This window comes from Symphalangus syndactylus, chromosome 16, assembly GCF_028878055.3.
Source record: "Symphalangus syndactylus isolate Jambi chromosome 16, NHGRI_mSymSyn1-v2.1_pri, whole genome shotgun sequence".
NCBI classification, from domain to species: Eukaryota; Metazoa; Chordata; class Mammalia; order Primates; family Hylobatidae; genus Symphalangus; species Symphalangus syndactylus.
In genome coordinates, this window is record NC_072438.2 from 17,582,605 (window position 1) to 17,590,772 (window position 8,168).

The 8,168-nt window shown below is 49.3% G+C and overlaps 1 long non-coding RNA gene across 1 annotated transcript; it reads right to left on the reverse strand.

Moving 5' to 3' along the window:
• Positions 1-1,349: 1,349 nt before the first annotated feature.
• LOC134732822 (uncharacterized) lies at positions 1,350-5,123 on the reverse strand. Its single transcript, XR_010116386.1, has 3 exons — positions 4,962-5,123; positions 3,179-3,324; positions 1,350-1,575 (listed from the first exon to the last, which is right to left on the reverse strand). It is a non-coding gene; the product is annotated as an uncharacterized lncRNA (long non-coding RNA).
• Between the last annotated feature and the right edge of the window lie 3,045 nt (positions 5,124-8,168).

Below are 8,168 nucleotides of genomic sequence, written 5' to 3' on the forward strand. Positions count from 1 at the left end.
GTGTGGGGGCAAGGCCGAAATGGGAGTGGAGCCCGCGCGGAAGGAGGCTGGCTGCGGGGATCGGTCCCTCCTGGGCACCTGGGGCCAGGAGCTGGGCCCTGTCAGGCGCTGGACGAGGAGGAGGCATCCCCCAAATTCGATACTTTTTCACACCCTTTCCGAGGACTTCCGCGTGGCACTACGGAGGGTCCGGGGCGTTTTCCATCAGCCGTCTGAGAATCCTGGGAATAAGCCAAGAGCACAGGAGCAGCCACCGCCTTGAGCCCCAGGCACAGCCTGGGAACTTGCGGCGGGTGCCCTGATTTCAAAACCCCCAGGAGGGCTAGCCGTCTTTGACAGGTGACCTAGTGGGTCTCTCGTAACTCGCCCCAACTCTCCAGCCAGGGTCTAAGTGTGCCTTTGACCACAGGCCAGCCTGGACTGAACCCAGGCTCTTGGCAGAGGCACCCCGCCCCCAACCCAGGGAAAGCGGGTGTCAGACTCTGGCCCCTGCCACGGGCCTCAGGGACCCACAGAAGTCACCTTTCTGGCACTTTGATGCCTTCCTGAAGCAGGTGAAGAAGAGAAGATTTCTCTCGCTCCACTTTAGAAATCTGCCCAGGCATCTGCCACGAGGGTGACTCACTGGTCAGGAGAAACCCTTTGGGCTTAAGCAAGGGAATGGCTTCCCCACCCCCGTCTCAGGCTCAAGCGTTTAACAGAACCCAACACACACGCGCGCGCGGACACACACACACACACTCGGTCAGAATTCCACACCAGGAGGAACAAAGTGGAGGCCCTGCCCCTCCCTCAAAGACTATCAACTGAGGAGGACAGAGAGGCAAGAAGGACCTAGGCTGTCCCAGAGATGGACGGTGGACAATCATGTTTCTCTGCTAGCTGGCTTTTTGTGCTGTCTTGGGTCTTGACTGGTGCTGGTCGTTGGGACTGTTTCATCCTGTGGTTTTCTTCCTCTGCTGATTGTATCCGGGCCCTGTGAAGGGCATGGACGATGCAAAATGCTTGAGACACACAGCCACCCGCAGGGAGCTGTGGACAAGGGCAGGTCTTTGCTGAGAGCAGTGGCCTCTGCCTCTTGCCAGGAGGGAGGACATCCAGAGACTGTGGGTAAAGCATCCTACAGGTGGGCCTGAGAGAGGTGCGTGCAGAGGGGAAGGCATTCCAGGTAGGGGAACAGAATGTGTTAAGACAGTATATGAGCTTCCTGCCACTGTTGGAACAAATTTGGCTTAAAGCAAGAGAAACGTGTTCTCTCCTGGCTTTGGAGGCCAGAAGTCTAAAGTCTAGGTCCCAGCAGGGCCTCACTCCCTCTACAAGCCACAGAGGAGAACCTGTTCTTTCCCCTTCCAGCTTCCAGTGGCTCCAGGCATTCTTTGACTTGTGGCTGCGTCACTCCAATCTCTGCCTTCATGTTACTCCAGTCACATTGCCTCCTCCTCTTCTCTGTGTCTCTCATAAGGACACTCATCATAGGATTTAGGGCCTGCTGGATAATCCAGGATAAGGTCTCCCTCTCAAAATCCTTAACTTAATCCTATCTTTGCCGTATAAGATAATGTTCACTCTTTCACTCTGTAAGGTAAATCACAGGTTCCTGGGATTAGCATATGAACATATCTTTTAAGGGCCCCCATTCAGTTCACTACAGGCATTTAGCTTGCAAGGGTGTGGTGATTTGGAGAACCCAAGTCATTCACAAAGGGTTGCAGAAATTAGATTGAAGAAGCCACAGCCACCAAAATGGGGATGGCTGAGGCTGCAGTGGTGGTTGCAGGTCAAACAGATGTCAGGTATTTTCACAACATACAAAAAGGAAAATCAATGGCATGTGATCTCCCCCCGGACCGGTTTCATTCCAGCACCAACAATTTAAAATCCAAGTGCCACAGAAGATTGTTGACACATACTCAGCTTTTCTAAATGACTGGTTTTGTTTTTTGTTTTTTGTTTTTTGTTTTGAGACAGAGTCTTGCTCCATCGCCAGGCTGGAGTGCAGTGGCAGGATCTCAGCTCACTGCAACCTCCGACTCCCTGGTGCAAGCGATTCTCCTGCCTCAGCTTCCTGAGTAGCTGGGATTACAGGCACGTGTCACCACTCCCAGCTAATTTTTGTATTTTTAGTAGAGACGGAGTTTCACCATATTGGTAAGGATGGTCCTGATCTCCTGACCTCGTGATCCACCTGCTTCAGCCTCCCAAAGTGTTGGGATTACAGGTGTGAGCCACTGCACCTGGCCCTAAATGACTTAGGAATACTTCCAGGGTTACTGATCTCAGGCACAGACCCATCACTGCCTGTACGATTGTAACTCCTACCCTGCTCCCTCTCCTCAGGGCAGCCAGGCACTACTCTCTAATAACCCTGGTACTTCCAGGTCCAAGCCTTTTAGCAACTTCCCTTGTCCCACTGGTTGAAGTCCAGACTGTCACAGCAAGAGACAATGTGACATAGTGGCTAAGCCGTGGCCCGATTTTGAATCCCGTCTCTCTCTTCCTAGCAGTGTGACGTCAGGCAAGCTGCTTATCCTTTCTATGCTTCAGTTTCCCCATCTGTAAAATGGAGATAATGATACCTCCATCATAGCAGTGCTGTGAGAATCAAAAGAGCTATTCTTATTTTTTAAGTGCCTGTTTTAGGTATTACTATTGCTTTGACCTCTAATTCTGTACTCCTGTGGTCTCTATTCTTAGCAGCCGGTGCTGGAGCCAGGGTGAGGTGATAGACACTTTTCCTGGTTATGTGACAAGTGTTCAGAGTGACGAAGGTGACTCTTCCCCTAGAAGCCTGATGAGCCTCTTTGCAGCTCAGAGAAGTCAAATGATGAGTCCCAGGCCACAGGCTTCCCTGCAGAGCTGGGATGAGTTGCAGGCTCCAGTCAGGCGTCCCACAACCAGCCAGATCTCCAGGATGGATGAGGTCCTGCTGGGGGGGTGGCCCCCCAATGCTGTCGGCCTATGGAGGTTCAGTGGCAGGAGATCAGCGGAGGTTCTGCTCTGTTTTTCTGCAGCCTAGCCATGTCGATCCAGCGATGCTTCATCCAAATGTCTTATTTTTAGATTGAGATGTAATTCACATGCCACAGATATCACCAGTTTAAAGTATACGCTTAACTGGTTTTAGTATATGCACAAGGTTGTACAATCATCACCACTAATTTCAGAACATTTTCATCACCCAGTGAAGAAACCTGTATTCCACAACAGTCGCTCCCCACACACATCCTCATCTCTGATGGTTTTAAGTTTCTCGGGTCCACTTCTCAATCCACGGGATCAGCTGGCACACTGGGATCAGCCGGCACACTGGGATCAGCCAGCACACTGGGATCAGCCAGCCCACTGACACAGAATCGGGAGAGACATTAGGCTCTGGATCTTTCTGCAAATGGGACAATCCATTTGCAATGTGAAGAATCAGCCCACCTGGGTGAAGTCATCCCTGTTTCTCCTTAAACCCTGTCCTCTAGCCAAATTCTCCATTCCCCCAAGCACCTGCGTCCAGGCCTTTGCAAATGCTGTTTCTCTTGCCTAGATTGCCTTCCCCACTCCTCATCCATTTCACAAACTGCTCCTCATCCTCCAAAGCCCAGATCCCATGTTGCCTCCTCTTTGAAGCCTGGCCTGTCTTTATGCTTCTCTATCCCAGAGTCTGGATATTTACATTTCTGTATAGATCATGAGCAAATGAGGCAGAACCACTTAATCTTTCATTTCTATATCCCCGCTGTCTAGAACATGGCCTGGTAATCAGGAAATGTTTGCTTAATTGAATAGGCATCCACTTAGTTTACATTCACAGTAAAGTAAGACATGTGAACATCAGGGGTGTAAAGTCGAGTTCAAGTGCATACTAAGAAAGTCAGGCCATGCCCGATGGCTCATCCCTTTAATCACAGCACTTTGGGAGGCTGAAGTGGAAAGAACACTTGAGCCCAGGAGTTTGAGAACCACCTGGACAACAAAGTGGACCCCATCAAAAAAAAAAAAAAAAGAAAAAGAAAGAAAAGAAGGAAGGGAGGGAGGGAAAGAGAGAATTAGTCAAGTGTGGTAGCACACACCTGGGATCCCAGCTACTCAGGAGGCTGAGGTGGGAGGATCGCTTGAGCCCAAGAGTTTAAGGCTGCAGTGAGCTGTGATTGCACCCTGCTCTCCAGCCTCAGCAACAGAGCAAGACCCTGCCTCAAGTACAAAAAAAAAAAAAACAACAGAAAATTCCTGGTCTGATTAAAACCGAAGGCAGGTTTGCCCGTGACATCATTGTAATGCTCTCTTCTTAGAGTTGACCTTACTGCAAAATGCCCATTTCTGGAAAACCCCAAATGTTATTATTTAAAATACATAATATATAAATGAAATCATAAATATAATTTCTAGTGTTCTCCAGGGTTTTATTTACCTTTGTGTTTCCCAGCGCTTGGCCACGAGACGCTCAGTAAATGGCTAAGAAATGAATGGACTCACTCTACTTCTTTGCTTTCACTGGGTAAATATGATTATGGGGCTTAGAATCATTTGATGACCGATGATGTATTTAAACAGAATCGTGTCTGTGTGTTTAGTTTGGGGGTTTAGGGATTTTGTTTGCTTGTTGTTGCTGTTTTGTCTTATAGTCTTAATGAACCACTCAGCAATTCCTGATTTTCCCAAATTATTTCTAAGATCCATTTTGCTTTGGCTGTGAGGCACTTGACCTTGGGGGAGTGGGAGCAAGAAAAAGACAGCCAAAGGCTTTGGTGAAAAGCCCTCTGTGGCCTGCGTTTCCTCATCTGTAAATTGAGAGGAATGGTCACACATGTTTTCTTCTTTCAGCTCCAGGATTTGGTATCTAAGAAAAGATGATTTACAAATGCTCCCCATTGAAGTCCTATTTTTGGATTTGTGATGAGAGCCTTGCAACGTGGGGTGATCGATGGACATAAAGGCAGCAGAAGCTGAGTGTTCTTTGGTTGGATGCTCACCTCCAAGATGCTGGCAGCTCCAAATTCCTCTGGCCTTCTCGTTTTCCTCTCACAACCCACCCAGGCTATTTTCAAATAATCCAGCCTGTCCAGCTCTAAAATTAAGGACATTAGAGTAGAAAAATATTTAGGTCAAGAAATGTTCTCCCTGTCTAGGATTTCCGTCATGAAGAGGGTGGAGGGGAGGGCGGAGAAGCAGCCCAGCCCCCAAACCCAGCAGAGGCAGGGGAGGGAGGCACGTGAGGACTTCTTTTTCTTTTTCTTTTTTTTTGAAACAGAGTCTTGCTCTCTCACCCAGGCTAGAGTGCAGTGGCAGAATCTTGGCTCACTGAAACCTCCACCTCCCAGGTTCAAATGATTCTCCTGCCTCAGCCTCCTGAGTAGCTGGGATTACAGGTGCCTGCCACCATGCCCAGCTAATTTTTTTTTTTTTTTTGTATTTTTAGTAGAAACAGGATTTTGCCATGTTGGCCAGGCTGGTCTCGAACTCCTGACCTCAAGTGATCCGCCTGCCTCAGCCTCCCAAAGTGCTGGGATTACAGGCATGAGCCACCACGCCCAGCAACACACGTGAACTTCTAAGGAGTGCATCCCGTGTGCCTTTTTTTGGGGGAGGGTCAAATTCAGAAGATAGAGCTCTACAGTCTTGCAGAGGGGAGAGGGTGAAATGTGGACTGAACGAACAATTATGTTAGAGTCAAGGGTTTTTGCGAGGTTCAATAATCCTCTAGTTCACACCTTCATTTTATATCTGGGCCAGCAGGGAGTAGGGTGCATTGTTGCCGGCCACTCAGAGGAAAGGTGGAGCCTGTCCGTGGGCCTCTGCCTGTTCAGTTACCCCCAGTGAGCCACGGGAGTTCACAGACCAGGCCAGACTCCTGCCGCCACGCAAAACTCCCAACCCCCTCACTGTTCTGATCCACCAATGGTGCTGTGCAGGCCTCTGCCCTTGGCCCGTCAGATCCTGTCTCTAGGACAGGAACTGGGCTGGATGGACTGTGGCCGCTGCAGTGGACTCCCTTACCCTCTGGCCAACAGGCATTTGCCCCCTGGCTTCCTCAGCCTGGCCCTATTCCTCAAAAAAAGCCACCCCTCCTCCAAGGCAACCTCAGCCCTTCCAGAACCCTGTCACACCTCCTCCCCTCCTCCTGCTGGCCCAGGGATGGTAATAGCTCCCCCTGCAAGCCCAGGCCACTGACGCTTCTTCTGAGCCCTACACCCTGGCCACCTCTGCAGACAATTCTTTGAAATACATCTCCTCAAATGATTCCATTTGGCATGGCCCCTGCAACCTCTTGGTATCTTGACTGATACAAATGCCGAGGAGAACACTTCTTGCTCCCTGAAGCCCCCCAGAGCCTCAAGGAGGAAACCCCTCTTTAACCATCCTCCAAGCGAAGAATTAGATGATGATGATGACCATGAAATACCTTCCCTGTCATCATCTTAGTTTTTTTTAGCTTCACAAAAACTCTGAAGTAGAAAGGACAGGTACTGTTACACCCATTTTTCAGATAAAGTAACAATGATCATTGGTGTAAATGACCATATTAATAGTATGTGTCGTCAGGGAATACGGAGGGAGCACCAAAGTGCTTTCTAGATATTTTTCCTAATGCCCTCAACCCACATTCTAGGGCTGTTTCTATTCACAGTCCATCTCTCAGATGAGGCCACCGAGGCTTGGGTGACAGATGATTATTAAGAAGATGCTGGAGGTTCTCACTTGTAAGTGGGAGCTGAACAATGAAAACACACGGACACAGGGAGGGAAACAACAGACAGTGGGGCCTGTTGAGGGGGCGAGGGAAGGGAGAGCATCAGGATTAATAGCTAATGCATGCAGGGCTTAATACCTAGGTGATGGGTTAATGGGTGCAGCGAGTCACCATGGCACACGTTTACCTATGTAACAAACCTGCATGTCCTGCACATGTACCCCAGAACTTAAAATTAAATTAAAAATAATAATGCAGATAAAAACATAAAAAAAAGAGAGGATGCTGGGAAGATATGTTGGCAGGAGGGAGAAAACCAGGCACTTCAAGAACTCAGTCAGAGTCCAGGCGCGGTGGCTCACGCCTGTAATCCCAGCACTTTGGGAGGCCAAGGTGGGAGGATCACTGAGGTCAGGAGTTCGAGACCGGTCTGGCCAACATGGCAAAACCCCATCTCTGCTAAAAATACAAAAATTAGTCGGGCATGGTGGTGCACCCCTGTAATCCCAGCTACTCGGGAGGCTAAGGCAGGAGAATCACTTGAACCCAGGAAGTGGAGGTTGCAGTGAGCTGAGATCACACCACTGCACTCTGGGCGAAGGAGCAAGACTCCATCTCAAGGGAAAAAAAAAAAAAGAACTCGGTCAGAGGGGTGGACTCCCGAGCAACAATGCAGCCACCTACTGTCCCCAGGCCCAGGCCTGCTCTCGGCCCATGCTGGCTGACAGGAGACCTAGCTATGCCTCTCTTTCCCTTCTTGACTCTAATAAAGCGGGGAGGGAGGATCCCTTAAAGCCGAATACTGTCCTCAGGTGCTGAGGTGATGCTAGTCCTCATACTAGCCATGTGGCCTTGGGCAAAGCGTGCCCCCACCTCCGTTTCCCCTTCCATAAAATGAGGGGTTTGGACTAGAATAACTTAATTCTCCTCCCCCTGAGAAGTGTCCCCCTGCAACTGTGTTCACTGTCACGATGGCAAGAATGGCCCAGGATGAATCAGAACCAAATTTATCGAGGACACACTGAGGTCAAGCAAGTGACCACGCATGACCAGGGGGGATAAATAACGAAGGCCACATAATTCCATTCTGCCCTTCCCCTGCTTTTTTCATAAGCAGTCCAATGTCCCTCAGCACCAGCTAAGTACCAGATTTCTAGCTTGTAGCAATAACTCGTATTAAATTATTTAGCCAGTAAATGATTATAAAAGCACTTTGCCAAAGTAAAGAACCACAGAAAGGCCAAATTCTAATAACAGTAATACCACCATACGCTTGAATTAATTATTGAATTTTTTAAAAGCCCACAGATGGATGAATGCAATTCATTTCATGCTTTGTGGAGCCAGGGTCCCTGGGAGAGTGTCTAAAATTCACAGGCTCCCCGGAGTGTGCTGGAGATTACACAGCGAAAGGCTGAACTGCATTGCAGGCAGCACAGCGATGAGCTAATGGGGCTTTTCCGTCTGGAATGCCTCCATCCGTGCAGCT